This window comes from Nothoprocta perdicaria, unplaced genomic scaffold, assembly GCF_003342845.1.
Source record: "Nothoprocta perdicaria isolate Ctin4 unplaced genomic scaffold, notPer1 scaffold_61, whole genome shotgun sequence".
In the NCBI taxonomy this organism is placed as follows: Eukaryota; Metazoa; Chordata; class Aves; order Tinamiformes; family Tinamidae; genus Nothoprocta; species Nothoprocta perdicaria.
This window is the reverse complement of record NW_020455877.1, coordinates 3218643-3238645: the sequence shown is the minus strand read 5'-3', so window position 1 is coordinate 3238645 and position 20003 is coordinate 3218643.

Sequence of the window (20003 nt, the reverse complement as noted above, 5' to 3'; positions counted from 1 at the left end):
AAATGTATATAAATTTTGAATAAGTGATTAAATTTTCAGTTTTATCAGTACTGTGAAAGTTAAAATGACATTCTGCCAACATCAACATTTGATACCTTATGCCTTTAAATTCTAAAAATCTACTGCAAATATTGACTGGTCTCTTAAAACTAAATATATTTAGTTTTGCAGGTTGTTTTCAAGTCTGTTTTTTGGTCATAGCAATTAGTGTTTGACAAGTGCCAAATACAAAATAAAATTTACAAGTTTGATGGAAAATATATTCTTTTTGCAAGCATATCAGCAAGTTTCAGTTCTGTCAGACAGGACTTATTGGTTAAATATTTTATATGGGAATAAGTGACAACACTTCTATTCTTAATCTAAAGGCCCCGAAAGGCTTAGCAGAGGACTTAACTTTTCTTCTACATATATTGCTGATTCTGAGCTAAAAAATGGGTTAGTCATTGGAGCAGATATATGGCTATACTGTTTGTAAACATCTCATTAAAATGAACTACAGTAACCATTTATGGCATTATATAACTGAGTCTTTTAAAATCCAAATGAGTTTTGGAAAGAAAAAAGAAATTGGATAAATATTATTGCCTTTTCCTGGTAATAGTAACTGGTACTTATTTCCTGTCACTTGTATCAGCATATCATGCAAATGTCCAAAGTGTGTAAGGACTGCCATTTCTGCACACTGTATACTAAAATAAATCAGATCTTTTTATGTTTTTTTTTGTTGTTGTTGACAATTGAATTAAAATATTGACGGTATTACATTTATCTGAATCATGATAAAGTAAAACTCTTGTTCAAACTAAATGTCTCCCTTATCTTTAAGAATAATGAAATTGCTTTTTCCTGATCTCCTGTTTCTCTGAAAGCTTCTGATGCATCCAGATCTGTCTTTATCACTGATGTGATCATCTTGATCACATACATTCTTCTTTGTGTAATGTGTAAGACAATGCTGTCTGTAATAGTAACCTATTGGTGCAAACAACATTTTTTAAAGGAATTATGTATTAGCAATCATCAAATTAGTAATTTAGGATGCTACATTCTTCTGTGAAAATTTATCCAATGTGTAGCAAGGATAAATTAAGAACATCAGAAGAAAAAGACTTCATATTTCACTTTCATATTTCACACTGTCTTTCCATTTATACATCCTGACTTCCTTGCCTTTTGCAAGGAAGTGACATGACAGTACTAATTAAAATGAAGATTAGATATTTGAAGATCTAGTCTTTTTCCCCCAACAAGAGGAATTAGTCCGAAAAAAAAAAAAAAAAAGGAGCATTAAATGGCATACAGAATCCAGCTATTCCCAACTCTCTTGTTTTCTTTTTGACATTCAGCTTAGGATAAAGAAAAGAATTAATTTTACTGTGAAGTAATCTGATGTGGAAGTCATTCAGAGTTGTCCTAGCTGTTGTGCTGACCTCACCAAAATTGCTGTCACCTGCTAAAAAATGCATAACTCAGTCACATATTTATAATATCTTCAGATTCCAGAGGTGATTTGTAAATAGCAGCAGTTCAGTTCAGCATAAATTAGTAGAACTCAGGTAGATTATTGCATCTAAGAAATACAAACTGCACAAGTGAGCTTAAAGCATAGATTTGCAATTTTAATTTTAAAGACCATTGGATTGGTTTCCTTAGAACTATGGACAGCAGTCTGATGCTGCAAACTATTAAATAAATGATAATAAAACTATGGTGCAAAGTATACCAGATTGGTGTCTGAACTGAATCTAGCTCTTTGTGAGATCTTACTAGCTAGTCCTCTTTGACAGGTATTGAGGAGCAGTTCTGTAAAAAAATTAAAACCTCTGTCACTTCTCCATTTACCAGTGCTTCCTCTAAAGGCCCTTAATCATGAACGTTTGACCCTTGAAGTATTTCGTCATGTCTGGACACTGGCAATTGGAGTCAAGAATTCGTTGACTTAATTTCCTTCAATTTTCACTTTCCCAATGAAACTACAAATATTACTTTTTCCCAAAGGTTCTTAGCATTCTAAAAAAAAAAAAAAAAAAAAAACTCTCTGATGAATATGTCACCATTGCCACAGATCTTTGCTCTCACTATTTCTCTATAACTTATTATACTATTTGTTAAACAGGAAGGTGATGTGCAGCAGAGATGGCAATGGTTTGCCTACACCAACTGGTATCTTCCAGAGGAAGAGGAGTTTGCTTCTTTGCTGAAAGAAATCAGCATACAGAGCCCAAAGAAGATCCTAGAGAGGTCACGGGATTATCAAAAAAGGATGTGAGACTCTCAAAAGCTGGAGAGACATTTTTGAGATATTCGGAGAAAAGATGCAGCAACACTACCCAGCTATGTGACTAGAGCCTCTTCCTTCTGGGTACCTGGGTTTATTGCAGCTCAGATAGCCCGTGAAGTTGGTGGACTGAGAAAAAAAGATTGAGCTAAATGTTTGCAAAGAAGCAGGGCAAAGTGATAGATTGTCTTACAGATGCTTAAATTTCCATTCTCTTTTAGTCAGCAAGTCTGCCTTTTTAGAGATTTCATTGTTTTATCCTGAGATTAGAGATTAAAATTGAAATTTTCTGGTGTTAGATTTCTTTGAGAGGATACTTCTTTTAAGGAAAGAGGTGGATAGATCTCATTGAAACCTTTGACATATTGTCAAATGGCAAATGATAATTGGCATTAATTTTACTAAACTTGTATAGGACTGAAAGCATTTGCCAGAGCCATTTACAGAAAGCTGAATGTGAAACCTAGTAACACATATCTGATAACTTTGTATAAAAGACAAATCAATAGAGCAAGAAAGATGGTGGTGTGGCCTAGAAAGGTTAAAAAAATCAAATGTAGAGATTGGTGGAATCATTAATCTTCTCTATTTCAATAAGCAAATAAGTGAAAAAAAGAGATGTAGCTTCTCACCAACTGAATCTCCAAATTTCCAGAATGTTTTCCTATCATAAGACTAAGGTACAAAAAGACAGAAGGGTAACAGGACAAAACATGTGAACTTTCAAAATATCACACAGCAATTTCACATTCTTATGACCGCAATACAGAATATCTCACTTCACCTTGTATTTATTCCATCACCTTCATATATGTTTTTCTACTTTAATTATACTGTGCAGGAAAGGATTTTTTTTTTTTTGCTAATTTTCTATCTAATTCACCATAGGTGAATTATATGTAAATTATTTATATGTAAATAAAGCAACTGCTGGATTATAAGTAAGTGTTATGAGTTGTGTGTTTTTGTACATGTATTTTGTGCATAGGACTGGTTTTACAGTAGTTGTTTATAGGTATGCTTAGTGTTGCAGACGAAGAAAGACAAAATTTTGGTGAAATATCTCAGGCTTACTGGAGACTCTTGAAGGTCTGTAATCTGACTAATAACATTGTTGGAGGCATGCCCTGTATTATGAGGCAAGAAAGTATAGCCTCATTTACACATTTCCCTCATTTACACAATGAATTCATACACTTACCTTGAATTTTAGCATAAAGGTGAAAGAAAGAGTAGTAAGAATGTCTAATTCAGTACAGTATCCTTAGCATTCCTTCATATGTACAAGAGATGGTACAAGAGATGTATTGACTTGGGTATGTACACTACTACAATGAAAATGGTAATTGTCAATTAATGTTAATGAATTTCTATCATTATTATGCTAATTAATTCTTCCCAGTTCCAAACTTTCTAGATAGTCTTTTGGTTTGAATGCTCTGAGGCCCAATTTCTGTTCGATAATTATATTTTTTTTTACAGGTAAGACTTCCATAACTTCCATAAAAAAATACACCACATATTTCTTTCTTTAAGGAAAAACAAAAACAAAAACAAAAAATGCATGAAAATAATTTAAATGCAGGCATTACTGTAAGTTAGTGTGTCTTGAATTTAAGATCTCCTGTTATTTAAGAGTTTTTCAATATTACTGCTTTGTCATTCTTCCTATTGTCCCTTAGAATAAAACAGTGGCTTAATGCAGTGGTTTAGATTGTTTTTGAAAAACAACTAATTTACATCAGTCAATATACTTTTTATAAAACAAAAGGATTGAATTTGAACAGTGCAACTCAGAAACAACTCCATTAATACTAAAAAGAACTTGATCTAAACCTAAATTAATGTGGAAATGCACAAGAGATGATTTTTAGATTATTCAATTATGTACTAATAATTATTAGGCAATCTTTTCTAAATTCAGAATAGGTGTTACAAAATGTTTTATTGAATTACTATACCAATCTTTTCTAGAGTGCTTTTAACCAACATCTAGAAAATAAGCAACTTTGAAGGAGAGAAGGAAAGAAAGACAGAAAGCAAGAGAAGGCAAAAGAAGGCAAGAGAAGGAAGGAAAGAGAAAAGAAGGAAGGAGGGAGGGAGGGAGGAAGGAAGGGAGGGAGGGAGGGAAGAAAGGAAGGGAGGAAGGAAGGGAGGGAGGAAGGAAGGGAGGGAGGGAGGAAAGGAGGCAGGGAGGGAGGAAAGGAGGCAGGGAGGGAGGGAGGAAGGAAGGGAGAAAAGAAGGAGGGAAGAAAGGACAGGAGGAAGGAAGGAAGGAAGGAAGGAAGGAAGGAAGGAAGGAAGGAAGGAAGGAAGGAAGGAAGGAAGGAAGGAAGGAAGGAAGGAAGGGGGGAGAGAGAGAGAAACTGCTGAGTACAGTGTTATAGAAAGAATGGCATAAAATTCCACTGTTTAGACTGTCGAATCTCCAACACAATGAAGTTTATTTTATTACTGTTTTATTATTAAAACAGTAGGAACACACTGAAGAATTGTAACATTATTACATTCCTAAGGTTCCTATTCCAGCTGAAATTTAACTGAAGAGCTTGAATATTGTGAGCATCAGTAAAATATGTTACATATAAAATATGTATGGAAATGTAAATATGGTACATATAAAATATGTATGGAAATGTGGCATCTAGGTGTGAGGTAGGCATTTATTTAATCATCTAAAATATGTTCATTTTAAGATCATTTTAAGATTCAAAATAGCTGCTCTTTTCAGGAATTATGCCCTCTTTTCCCACTACTCTGCCATCATTTTATTGTGGCTCGCAGAAAAAGACTGATCATCTCCATATATGCTATCTTGTGTCAAATTCTGTTTAAATAATGTAGTGTTTTCAAAAGTTGCTAGGTGCATCATGCACAGAGAGCATATTATAGCATTTTAAAAATTATTACAGAAAGAGTATTCAATTAATTCCTTGAAAATAAAGAAGTCACATAAATTTTCATAAATGCTGAGTATCTGTTGGTGAAAATCAAATATCATCACAGTATGTGAGGTATGACACTCATACTACCCTTTTATCCTTCAATGTTTAAGTATTTTAAGTAATAAAAAATATTGCGAAGTGCTTTTTAAATGTGAATAGCAATAAACAATCTACATTGAACCATATAAAATAAATGTAGGTTATATCATAGAATAAGTAATGGACTACAATCAGTGTTTCTACACTACAATCCTACAATCAGTGTTCCACCATCAATGTTCCTACAAAACCTACAATCAGTGTTCCTTTTCTGTTTTGTGATTTACAAAGAAAAATGTAATCCAGTATGATGATTTCTTAACAAGAACAATATGAGTAAAAAAAGAGACTTGTCCATGATCATACAGGAAAGCAGAACTTCAGAACTTCACTGTGGCAATGGTAAGGGCTCAGTTAAAATCAGTATCAAGGCTATGAGATTGTGAAAGAATTGCTTCAGAAAGGGGAAATTAGAGAAAAAAATCAGGATCTAACAGAAGTTATGGCATTACAGAGGTTTGCTAGGGATGAGAGACAGTTACCTCTTTCAGGATGGCTGGTATGTACAGAATCTACTTTCTCCACGACTGCCTTGGCAACACAATCTGCCCTCCTAGGACACACTAATGAGATTAATGAAGAGTAGAGCAGAATGGAGACACCATGACCAAACTTTGTTTGGATTCCCTGTGGAGGTGATAACCTGATGGTGCCATGCAGCTGATGAGTGAATGGAGGGTGGAGCAGAGGGAAGACACCGTGGCCAAACTCTTTTACACTCCCTGCAGAAGTGACAATCTGGTCATACCATGCAGCTGATTAGCCACACAGTATGGTAAGATGTCTGGTGCTGGGCCAGCAATGATGGCAGATCAATCCCTTCTGATAGACTTTGATCAAACTTCTTCTCATTCTAATCTCATTATAATACCAACGCACAACCCCATCCTAGAAGTCACCCGCTTCCAAGGAATGACCCTCCTCCCTGAACATGCTCTCTACATTTTCAGTTAACATTGGACACTTTTTAAACTAAACAATAGTGGAAGTATGTATGACTAGAGTCACTCAAGTTCAACCTAAATGTAGAAGAAAATATGTAAAAGATGAACTGAGGAGGGTAGTAGGTATTCCTACTTACTAGGAATAAGTATCCCTACTAGTAACTATTACTAGTCTAAGTAAGTACTAAGTAGTACTAAGTACTTACTAGTCTAGTAAGCATTCCGACTTACTAGAAAGAAAGAAGGGAAGAAGGAAAAGGGGAAGAAAGGAAGGAGAAACAGAAGAAGGAAAGAAGGAAGGAAGGAAGGAGGAATGAAGGAAGGAGGAATGAAAGGAGAGAGGGAAGACTCCATCATAACTCCTGGTTCAGTGGACAGGCTGAACCCCTTTCCTCTCTTCTGGTCAGGACACCGCCTGAGGACACTCCTATCTTCTGGGATGAGTGATGATTGCGCATTTGTGCATTAGGCACTAGCTAAGAATCCCACACTGTAGTAGAGAATTTCCTATACTGACATTTGAAACCTGTTTTCTAAATGTTGCATTTGAATAAATCATGCTGTTTGTGAACTCGAATATTTATTTTGAAGGCAATCAGAACAACAGAGAAGAGGTTATTCATGAAAAGCCAACAGCCAGTATTCCAGAGCTGGGCCTATAGTTCATCATACTATTTGTGAACTTGACTACTTGTTTTGAAGGCGATCAGACCTACGGCCGATAGACTGTGAATCCAGTACTGCTAGTGTTGGGCCTATAGTTATCACAGTATTTGGTATCTCTATTAAGAGATGAGCCCAGCCAACCCCCAATGCCTCTAATCTTTGAGGATCAGCTGTAACCCAAGGGGATTTATCTCTTACCAAATTTCCCCCTCCCACATGTATACCAGCCATATACCAGTCATATACCTGTCAGCCATATACCATACTTGTACATACCAGACATCCTGGAAGAGGTAACTGCGACATAGATAAACAACATGAAATAAAATGAAGAACCTCCCAAAGCCATTTCTCCCTAAATATCCTTGCTGGAAAATCATATTCCAGTTACATCTCAACTACACGGCAAGCAAATTCTATTTTTCTTTTCCCTAAAAATTTCTTACAGAAATTTTTTTTTTTGGTCTATACACCTTCCTTCAACAAGATCAGTAAGATACATTATGTGCATTATGTGCAGCATTTTTTTCCAGAGCCTCATAGATGACTCAGAAAAATCCTTGAATTTTAACAATAATGAACAACCTAGAATAGACTTTTCCTTGACTTCTGATGTTTTCACTGTTTTTTGGTCCTCTCACTCTGTAAGATTCTCTGCAGATAATTGTAGAACAATTCCTAAAATTACTTTCTGGCTTATTCTTATTTGTAATAACATTTCCTAAAGGCAAAAAATAAGCACATTTTTGTAGCTCTTCAACTACAAAGGTGCTGGAGATTTTCTATGAAATTTTCTGTCCAGTCAAATTTTACCTTCTAAGGTAAAATGGCTTCTATCTGCCCACTTTCCCTCAATGTCTCTCCTTTCTTTCCCTGTGCTGCTTCCCTTCTCCAAAAACAGGCTAAAAGAAATACTCTACAATCAAATAAAACACAAAATTAGTATTCTTTATAATTGCTAATAAAAATATTGAAACAATTAACATGTGCAAGAAACAACTACTAAGTTGAGTGTGAGTTTGACACATGACACATTGACAACTATAAACTGTCATTAATCTTTTCTTGTACCTTAAAGAATTTACAGCTATTGATGATTGTAAGAATTGGTAAGCCCAATAAAAACTTATCACTTGTGCTCTGTGGGAGAAGATCACACTTACACATACACATACACTTACACTTACACATATTAAGTGTAAGAAATACTGTACCAGCTTAAATCAAAGATCCAGTTCAGCTGGTATGCTACCTTCAACATTAAGCATTAGCAGATACTCAGGGCTATAAAAAATAAGGGGGGAAAAAAGGGAAAAAAAAAAAAAGGTTTCTTTCAGCTTCAAGAGACTCTGATTTTTCTTTACTATGAGAAGTTAGGAAATCAATCTTCAGAAAATCTTAAGAATTTCTTCCAAATTCTTGTCCAGCATTTCCTTGAATTTACTTGGACTTTGCAAGCAGAGCATAGTTTAGCAAGATCCTTGTGTTGTTGTTGTATGAAGAATGTCCTCTTTCTCTTTGTTTTGAACTCCTCTCTTACTGGTATTAGATGATGTCCTCTTGGTCTTGTATTGGAACATACCATGATGGGTCAGTCATTATTATTTCTAAGCTGGAAACACCTTCACCACTAAGTTTTACTATGTCTGAAGGCCTTTTTTTTCCTTTTATCATTTTTATTTCCCTTTTTGAGTGATTTCTAACTAGTTCTCCAGTATCTTTTTGCAGATGGCAAAGAATAAACTGCACACTACATTCGAAATAGGAGCAAAGCATGGATTAGGAGAGTGGGATGATGAAGGATTATGAAGATTTATCTTTTGGCTCCTAATTCCTTTCCTAAGGGGTAAAAACAAGCAAACAAAGGAATAGATAAAAAACAAATGTTAAAAACTAGTCCCTATCACTGAGTTGACAATTTCATGGAAATGTTTGTTTTCCCCTCAAGAACTTATGCTTGGCTAATAATGGTCATTTCAAGTGTCTGTCATGAAGATTATGCGTGAAGCTATGATTATTCCATATCTGTCACTTTACATTTTTCTACATTGAACTTCATGCGGCATTTTACTGACTCATTGCTGAGTCGGTAAATCCTCTAAAGTGTTTCCACAGGTCTTCAAAGATTGTAATTATCTTCGCCTCTATAGAAGGTACACTCACCATTCGTTTGTCTGACTTGGCTTTGCATTCTGTTTTGCTACATTATTCATGAATATGTTGATTAGTACATGTCCCAGCACAGACCTCCACAAAGCTTCCCTAGTGACCTTTCTATCAGTAGGGAATCTGAAAATGTACTCATCCTGCCTGATTCCTGCCTTTTTTTTTTTTTTCCCCCAAGTTATTTAACTATAGAAAGACCTTCACTCATCTAATATGATGTATCATGCTCTTATGCTATGGCTGATTAGTTTCCATCACCAAAAGTCTTCTGGACATCTAAGCAATTTATATTGTCCAGCTTGCCTTTATCCTTGTGCCATTAAAGTTTAAACCTGCACAATAGCCTTAGGTAAATGATCAAGAATACAAATACCTGTAAAGAAATAGATGGGTATCCTGTATTTTCAAGAAAATTAATAAGAAGGAAGTTATATCAAAGGCTGTAAAAGAAGCTCTGCAATTTGAGGAAATAAGGAACGTCAGGGAAGCGTTTCAGAAATAGTTTTTTTTTTTTTAAGTATACTAAGATATTGTAAGTGCTTTAATAAAGAGTTTGCAGCAATGAATTGATTGTCGTAAGTGTTGAAGACTGCTTTTTTTTCTGTTTTAGCTATTATATCTTGAGTACTTCATCCCCATGACAAGTATTTTACAAATATATTATTCTGTCATTGCAAACTGGATTTGTGGGCTGAAGTGATAGCACATCTGGTAGCTGTTCTGGGAATCTGGAATAGCTGATGACATGCAGGGACATAACAGCATTTGGTTTCTTTTGATTTTTCTCACTTTGGTATTGATTGATTAAAATGTAACAGAACTCAATGAATACGTGATCCCTTGGGAACTATATCTTTTGAAAGAAATCTTTCCTGCAGGTGAGATAGAGAGGAAGAGGACTTGAAAACACCTATGACATTTACAGAAACAGTTATCACTGAAATAAGAATTGGCCTCATAACTGTCTAATTTATTCTTTGTATATCACCCCATGCATTTCAAATATGTGTAAAACAAACAATTACTGACACAAAAAAAAACAATAAAACACCTCTAAGAGATATTTTTAATTCTTCTGCAGTTCATCTTATTGTTAATACTGACTAAATCTTTACCTTTATCTTATTGTACTGAAGTATAATTACAAAATAAGCTCAGCTTGGATTGCTTTAATCTCCCTGATAAAGCATGGCAGATGTAAGTATGAAAACTGGGAGATCAGTGCTTTGAATTAACAAAGGTTCTACAACCTGGGATAACCTATATCAGTGTTGTATGACTTCTGTGTCTCATGCAACCAAAAATGATAATTTGTTGCTGAATTTGTACATACTCTGTCTCCTACCTTTTGAGAGTGATGTTGTGTCTCATAGAGGTCACCTATTTTTATGAAATGAAATTCTGATTTTTTTTTTTAAACTGGGAGTGTTTTTTTTTTTTTTTNTTTTTTTTTTTTTTTCTTTTCACAGCATTTCCTATTACAAAAGTGTTCCTTAGAATATAAATTGCGTTTGTAGATGGTGAGGAAAAATTATGAAATGACCACCTAGTGTTCTCTGGCTATTTTGTCTTTCAGATAAAAAAAAAAAGTTTTGCCACTTGCTTCAGATGAAATAGCCTTTCTCTAGTGCATTAAAAGCCTTTTTCGAAAAGTTTCATAGTCATTGAGAAAGTAACAGTGATTCCACAAAAGAGGACTTTTTTCTTATTTCATTTACTACTACAAATAAGTGTGGAAGAATTGCTTGAAACTTAGAGAAAAAATAGGGCCTAGCAGAAGTTTCGGCATTACAGAAACTTGCTTGGGGTGATACACAGTTGCCATTTCCAGCATGGTTGGTATGCAGGAGCTCTGCTCCTCCATATCTCCCTAGGCAACCCAATCTGTCCTCCCAGCTGCAGAGGGTGCAAAGGAGGGTGGAATGGACCGTGGACCAACTCTGCTGTACTCCCTGTGCTGTGCCGCTGATCAGCTGCACAGTAGCTGCCCAGTGGGAGAGTAGCAAATCGCTCCTTTTGAATGAACTTTGCTTGAACTTTGCTCTTTACAAGCTCATTACAATGATAATGCATACTTCCATCCCAAAAGCTAGCCTTCTCCAAGGTATGACCACTCCTCACTGAGCATGCTCTCTAGATTTTCAATTGACTGTACCTTTAAATTAAAGAAAGAATCTTTTTCACCAATGAACAAGAAGTATGACTATAGTCATTCAAGCTCCACCTGAATGTAAAGAAATGGGTATAAAAGCTGAACAAAAAAGGAAAGAGGAGGAGGGAAGAATGCAATACAACTCCTCGGTCAGGAGACAGGCTGAATCCTTTTTCTCCCCTTGGGTCAGGACGCAGCCTAAGGAGACTCAGAAATGAGAGGGAAGGTTCCATCATAAATTTTGAATCAGTTGATGGGCTGATCCCCCTTTCCTCCCCTCAAGCTGGGATGCCATCCGAGGAGACTCCTTGAGACTGAGAGACCTCTCCCATCTTCTGGGGTGGGTGAGGACTGCACATTTGTACATCAGAACTAGCTAAATATCCCACATTGTAGTAGAGAATTTCCTGTACTGACATCCAAAACCTGCTTTGTAAATGGTGTATTTGAATAAATCATGCTATTCTGTTAGAAGGCCATCAGACCTACAGTTGATAGAATATTCATGAATCCAACAATGCTAGAATAGGGCTTATAGTTGATCACACTATTAGGAGATTCAATTTGCTCTTCAGAAGACGACTGGACCCTGCCATCGAGCCAATTCCTAATCCACCTCACCATCCACTCATCTATCCCACACTTCTGAACCTTGCTCAGGAGAACATTGAGAGGGACGATGTCAAAAGCTTGGCTGAAGTCAGAAGAACAAAAAGAAGATCTGTGTGCTGAATCAAACTTAAATATATTTCTAGATCAGTTTCTGAGCCCTTAGCTCAGAAAATAGAATAATTTATCTTCAAATCAAAACAAAAAATCAATGTTAAGATGTTGAAAGGCATAACCATTGCTGTAGGCAGAGCTAACACTGAAAATTATGACTAAGAGCAATGCCGCATATGGTTGTGTGATTAAAAACTTATTTATGATTTTTTTAGAGTAGTCTTGGGGGTACCCTCTGCAAACATATTTAATATCTCCTTTGAATAATGATTGCTCATTGTATGGGGTATTGTGTTCTGCAGCTGCAGTGTGAACTATCAACATTCCTTCACTTGGTGGTGGTGTTCCTTGTGGACCAAGAAAGGTCATCATTTTATCCATTAAGCCATCAATATTTTTCTTCTAATACTAGATGAAGAGTTCTAACTTGAATCATGGGTTCAGTAAACTTTGTCATAGTATGTATTGGTTTTCAGTGCTCTAAATGTCAGTACACAATGACAGAGCATCAAATATGTTGAATCATATCACTGAAAGCCAGGAGACAGAGCAATTTTCAGCTTTCTAAGTCCAATTTACGGTTATAAATGGAAAGCTCAGCTTGAGCCCTACTTAACTGAACAGTGAATGCTAGCATGAGGTTAGATTTTTATATGAGTCTGCTTGTTTATCTCTAATTATATGCTAATCAAATTGATTTCTCATTTAAACTCAAACCAGACTGTTTCTATGTAATATTCAGCTTCACATTGAAACAAGAAAGCAGCTTTATACTCACCACATCAGCATGGTTTAATTGCACATGTAGACAAAGAAAATGAAGATGGATCCAGTTTCATCGTCCTTAAAATGTGGCAGTATGCAATGCACATTTATTTTGAACTGACATATTTACAGTGCAGCATCCAAATATTTGTGAAGACATTGCCAAGCTATTTGGTTCATATTATTTTCTAAATTATGGAAAAGCTTGTTCTCTCTTTCTTTCTCTTTTAGAAATATTGACACTAATTGCATTGTGTGTTATAGAGAAGAAGAATCAAATTGCTATAGTGTCTCTTTCAAAGAAAAAAGAAGAGAAATATTCCAAATTAAATATAAAAAACACAAAGTTATTTCCTACTTCAAGTCCCCAAACAAATCATCCTATGGAAAATATACAATATGAAATTAGAAATATTATTCAGCTAGAAATATAGTTCAGTTGTGGACACTGGATACAAATTTTCGAGAAGAGGAAGTACCTTTTTACTCCTCCTATTGTAATCATGAAGGCTTGAATCACACACTTGAATCAGTGAAATTAAAATATATTTTTCTTAATTAAGGCTTTTAATAAGGAAACCCAATAGTCTCTACCTTCATGACTGTAGATACATCCACGTGCTTTATTGAGTCCACTGCAGTCCAAACAGTTGTATGAGTCAGTCTTTTTAAGATGATTTATGAAAATCTTTCTAAACATGTCTGCTTGGACCCAATCTCTTTGCAAGTCTTTTCACACCAGCCATGCTGGAATTATCTCAATATTATTAAAAAGTAATAATAAAGAAATCACATTGCTAAACCCACAAAATCTAGATCTGTTTGAATCTTTTAGGTAGATTCTTTAGTTAGATAGTGTTTGTTAATACAATGATTATCTTAACATTTTAAAAGCAATGCTACATTCACTGTACTGAGTTTTGTTGAAATCCTCTGAAAAATTGGATATATGAAAATGTCTTTTTGGTCACAGTCTAATGCAGAGAACATTTGTGGGATGCTTTTCAGACCTTTATCATGTTCTTGAAGTGTATTGACCAAATGCAGCATTTTAGAATTGCTGTTCAAGAAGTCAAGCCAAAAACCTTCTATTTTATATATAGTAGTGCCCTACTAGAGATTTTGAAAGCGCTCACAGATGTTGGACTCTAATCCAAAGCAATCACAGTGAAAAAGAAAAAAAAATCTCGAGGGTCAATTTTAATGGAGAAAATACTTTTCATTGTTCTGAAATTGAATGTTATGCTTACATTTACATTCACAAGGTTGAGACCCTTATGAGTAAAGATCGACTTCCTTCTCCTGTTTTGCAAGAAGACCGTGTAAGACCATTCCAAATCCTCTCAACTGTTTGTACTGAGTCACCCAGCTATTTGGAAGGCTGTCCTTGGATCTTTAAGTTGGAACCTTCCTTCAGGAAGGATATTCAGAGTTTTGATATACAAATGGACTACTTTCCTGTTACTGATCTTTGAGATGCATCACCTATATGTACATTCATAACCCACTCTCTTTTCTTCTTTTGCAGAGCTCAAAGAATGAGTTTTTTTTTTTAGTAATTTGCAGTTAAGAAGAATTGAGAAAGAAGAAATGCTCCACTGCAATTCATTTAGAATTAATTTCTTCCTGTTATATGTACATCTAAGACAGAAAAAAAATCTCCAGCTATTGTGATTACGTATAACCACAGTGAACGTGTAATAATTCTAAATAAGGCACTGCAGAAGACATCCACAGATAAATAATCCTTTTGTTTTCTGGATATTATGGAGGTGCTACTTATCATTTAGATAGAAGACAGAGTCTTGTCATATGAAATAAGATTTTCATATGTAAAGATTTTAAGAAATGTACAGAGCAGGACTGGTGAATTTTATAAATTTAGAAATGTGTTTCTGGCTTTTCCTCCTGAATACAATAAAAACTGAGATTCTTAATACTGTAAAATCTGAGCCATTTATAAATAATTCAGCTGGAGTATAAAACATTTTCCTCCAGAGTAGGAAAGACTTTATGAAAGTTAATCACTCTGTCAAGTGAGAAAGATTCAGTGCTTGGACAATAAAACTCCAAGTTATCTCTGTTGTATCTTGAGCCACAAACATACTGAGGTATCTTTTATTAATATAGAACTGATGGACTTTTATTGAACTCTGTGAGAGTTCACCTAGAAACAATATCAGCATCTCATTATCCTTTTTTGAGGTTACTCCACAATTTTATTATGTAAGGTGGTTAAAATTCCCAAAAGCCCTCTGAGAAAAATCTGTCATTTGAAGCTGTTGTATTCAAAAGGTTAATGCACTCATCTTTTGAGCTATATGCTAGATAATCTTTTTTTTTTTTTTTTTCTCATACTGCCTAAATCCATCTGTCAGAAGAGAAGTACTGATGGCAAAGCTTCTTCATATACACAATATCCTCAGACATGATCATCACCAATTGCCAGATAAAGCTAGCTCATACACTTAGCTATGTTTCTTTTCCCTCCTAAATCAAATCTGAACAGTAGCATGGATAACTTTCAAAGCATTGACCTACATTCCCTCTGCGATCAGAGAATGAGGAAAATTTAAGAATTATATCACAAAACATATAAATATTTCAGAAAATGAAAGTTTAAAGCAAGTTTTTAACTTTACTGGAAATCTTGAATGATGAATGCAACAAATAATACTAACAGTACTATCTAAATGATATATAAGTACTATCTAAATGATATATATAAATATTCTATCCAGGACAATAACCATGAAAGTAGCACAAGATGACAGCTCAGCACCAATAGGAGTCAGAATAGAGGAATATGGTTCAAACATTAAGACCATCTTTTGTTATCTAAACATGAAATTTAATGTTATCTAAACATAAATTAATTAATCTAATTCAAATGTAGCAAGCATATAAAACGTATCTGTAGCATATCTGCAGTAAAGGTGAATTTGACCTTTTCAGATTGTCCAAAATTTTATCAGTCCTTTGTATTTCTTGCTACAGACATTGTCTTAGATGTTGCTGCTTCCTTTGATTATCTCTTCCTTAGCATTACTACTTGATAAAGTTTATGCTAACATGTTTATTAAGACTTCCTCTATGTAGCATTGTGATATATTTTAGATGGTTTCAGTTGATCTTAGTTTGCAGAAAAGATGATAGATTGTACAGTGAGCCTTTGATTTAGCTAGTTTAAGAGAAAGTCCTTCTCTCCAGATTTCTATTGGCACTGTCATTAGGATTTATCCTATGTGGATTTGAGTGAGCTCTGAACCACTTCCAAGTGAAAAACCCTGCCTCTGTAATAGTGTGGTACTAATGGTGGGTAAATGCAGGTCTGAAGCACCATAGCAAAAATACTAAAACCCAAACATTTATTTTGTCGTTCAGGTAAGAAAGAACCTAAGAGATGGGAGAGACTTTGTAAATGTCTTGTGGAAGGAAAATGAGAACAGAATCACTGTAAGTTTTGAATGCTAAAAAGCTTCATCTGATTGCATTTATTGCCTGCATTTTGGTTGTTTGGGATATAACCTATTAATGATGCTGCCACTTTTAATGGATAGTCTAAATAGGCCAGGTCAGTTGTCCTTTATTTGCTTCAAATAGATTACATCAAATATTCTGAATATTATAGTGGCAACATTCAGTAAAATGTGCACTTGAGCTTCTTAATGTTCCTAAACAAACAACAATTCTGCAATATGTGCTGGAAAAGGAGAGATGAGTTTTAGCAAATCCTGTTAAATAATGAGTTCAATGTGGTTCTTAGAAAGGATTCTGAAAGAAACTTCTCTTGTCATTTTGATTTTGTATTCGGCAAAAAGTCTTCATCTCATCAACTTCAGCTCCTTTGCCTTACCATTTGAGTTAATTTCCAGCATCTTCAGTTCTCTTCTGTTTAAGCTGATGCAAAACCATTTGTTGCTACTTCAGCCTTGAACTAATCTGCAGCATTTTATCTTGTCTGAACACATTCATTTCATTTATTTGCTTGTCTGAACACATTCTTCTTCTCTATTAGTTTCGGCAAGAGTAGGGTCTCGCTGATCAGGACCTTCTCTTGTGGACTCTTTTTTCTGTTGTATCTCCAATCTCAGGACAGGAATGGCTTGTTCAATCTCTATCTTGGTAAGAAAACAGAGAGAGTGTGCGTGGGAAAAAAATCATGTCGGAATCATGGGGAAATAGCATGAAAAAAAGTAAAAACTATCAGAAAAACATCAAATAAACTAGAGGAATGTCATGTGACCGGAGGACACAGGAGAGAGCTTCTGTTTACAGTTTGATAAGACTAGGTGAAAAGTTATTGTGTAATTTGTTTTACAAAGTTATAATAGAAAGAAAAAAGGTGACTAGTAAGATGTTCTTGGGTGAAATGAGCATATATGAAAATTTTCAGCAAAAAAAAAGTAAGAACTTTGTGGATAATACAAAAATATATATCGTGAGCTGTTTCCATGCATAGTAGAGAAAAGGAGATGAAGTGACGTGGAAATTATAAATTTATTCTTTCATTTATTTTATGCTGGTGATTAAGCTGAACAAATGTCAAGACTTAATTAAAGTTCATATCTGAAAAGCACTGAGGTCTATTAAAAAGGCCTATGATTCCACATTTAAAAAATGAAATGTTGCGTTCCAGATGAACAAGCATCTAGCGAAGCTCTGTCTTTCTGACAAGTATTTGAGCACATGAAGAAGAAGAAATAACCTGAGACAACTTTGTAATGAAAGAAATGAACAATTTAGCAATAAACAAGTTATAAGAAAGAGGAAAAAAAGAAGGGTGAAAAAGCAGTGCAAATAAAGACCAAAAGACCTGTGAGTTTATCTCTGTAACTTGCAAAGGACATTTCTCTATCTTTCAGTGTTGTTAAATATTAAAGAAATATTACCCAATAAAGAAATCTATACATAAACAGTAAATTGACAGGGTTCTGATTTGTGTATTTTATCGGTACTAATTAAGTTAAACGCCCACAACAATTGACAAGCTGATTTCAAGTGCACATCCCCAGGTGTTGTACTGGGAATTTACTAGAAAAATATTAGTAATGCAGATGATATTGAGATATATAAAATATATGACTGTTATACATATTTTAGAATATTCTCTGATTTCAATTTTTACAAAAAATGTTAAAATGAATTTGATGATTTGAAAGAAGAAAAGGCAAAATCATTGATAGAAATTATTTAAACTTTTAGTTTTGTTCTTCATAAAACTGGTAAGTCAATCTTCAAGTACCTTTGTGTCTATCTTTTGTAGCAATCCAAACATATCCTTATATGTTCAGCTTTAAATAAGCAAGACTCATCTTGCCTTCAATGGCTACAGCCTAGTAAACAGGTTTACAGATATTTTGTATGAGACAATATTTTCTGTATTGATTAGATCCTCTTTGGAACCTGTCTAGGTTTACTGTTGGGTTTTGATGACATCTAAGTAAGGATTTTTGGGCTAATATAGTGGGGTCCAGGGATAGGATGAGAGGCAAACAAACTGAAACAAAACTGAGACACAGGAAGATTCATCTGAATAAGAGGCAAAACTTCTTTATTGTGAGGATGTGTTCAGAGTACTGGAACAGTTTTCCTAGAGAGGTCGTATCCTTCCTTGGCAATATTCAGAACCCACTTTGACACAGTCCAGGGCAACATGCTCTAGATGACCTGGCTTGGGCAGGAAGGTTGGACTAGATAATCTCAAGAGATACCATCTAACCTCAGCCACTATGTGTCATTCTGTGTGACAAAGAATGACATTAATCAGTCATCTACAGAAGAATATATATCTTCTGAATTTCATAAATATGCACTTAACAGTTAAGTGCTACCAACATTTTTTCATCTTTCAATGATTTCCAACTAATGAAACAGAGGGGTAGAGAGTGGAGATATCCAAGGAGTGACAGTCTTAAGAGGGAAACAATATCTTTGCCTAAGCACGGTTCAAGCCTAGAAGTTAAAAGATATTATCCTTTTTCTGGCTTTGACACTGATCTCCTATGATCGCTTGTAATTGTTTTACTTCCATGTACTTAAGTTTTGCAAAATATAAAATGGTTCAGGGTCTATCTTGTGCTGGAGCTCTCATCCATTCTCACAGTTTTGAATCATATTAGCAAAGTTAAGTCATGATTAGGGATGAATTTTACCATTTAACTGCTAGTGGAAAAAGCAGTGGGGAAACCACTTGTGATTGACTACAGCCCTTAGGTTGCTTTAGTTTTCTTACAGAGACTAGTTTGTATATATAATTTCTCCTTCCACATGTATATTTCTGCACACTTAGAAGGAGTAAAAATAATCTTGTCCATTTCTGTTGCAGTTTGAACTGAGAGAGATGGGAAAGATATCAAATATTATAGGATTGGCATAGGTGGTAACTATAAGCCTGGCATTGGCAGTATCAGATTTATGAACAGTCTGTTGAATGTAAGTGTGATTGTCTGCCAAAGAGCAAATCGAGTTCACAGATAGTATGATTTATTCAAATGCAACATTTACAAAGTAGGTCTCAGGTGTCAGTTCAGGAAATTCTCTACTACAGCACAGGATTTTTAACCAGCTCTGATGTGTGAAGATGCAACCACCACTCACCTCAGAGATGGGAGATGGCTCTAGGTCTCGAGTAGTCTCCTCAGGCAGCATCCCAACCTGAGGGGAGGCAAAGCGGATCAACCCGTTGAGCAATCCCAGAAGTTATGATAGAATCTTTCCTCCTCCTTGAAAATCTAGAAAATCTTGAAAATTTTGAAAATCTAGAGAACATGCTCAGTGAGGAGTGATCATATTGTGGAGGCACATAACTTTTAGGACAGAGGTGTGCATAGGCATTATAATAAGCTTGTAATGAGCAAAGTTCAAGCAAAGTTCATTCAAAAGGAGCGATTTGCCACCCTTGCTGGCTCAGCACTGGACATCATATCGTATACCTCCCACTGGGCAGCTACTGTGTGGTTGATCAGCAGCACAGCACAGGGAGCACAGCAGGGCTGGCCCATGGTGTCTTTTCTCTGCTCCATCCTTCTTTGCTCCTGTCTGCATCTGCTGGGAGGGCAGATTTTGTTGCCTAGCGAGATATGGAGGAGCAGAGCATACCAACCATGCTGGAAGTGGCAACTGTGTGTCACCCCAAGCAAGCTTCTGTAATGCCAAAGCTTCTGCTAGGCCCTAGTTTTTCTCTAAGTTCTCTCTCCAAGATATTATTCCACAGTGTCAGACCTTGATTTCAATGTATCAATATCAAATGCACCTAAAAT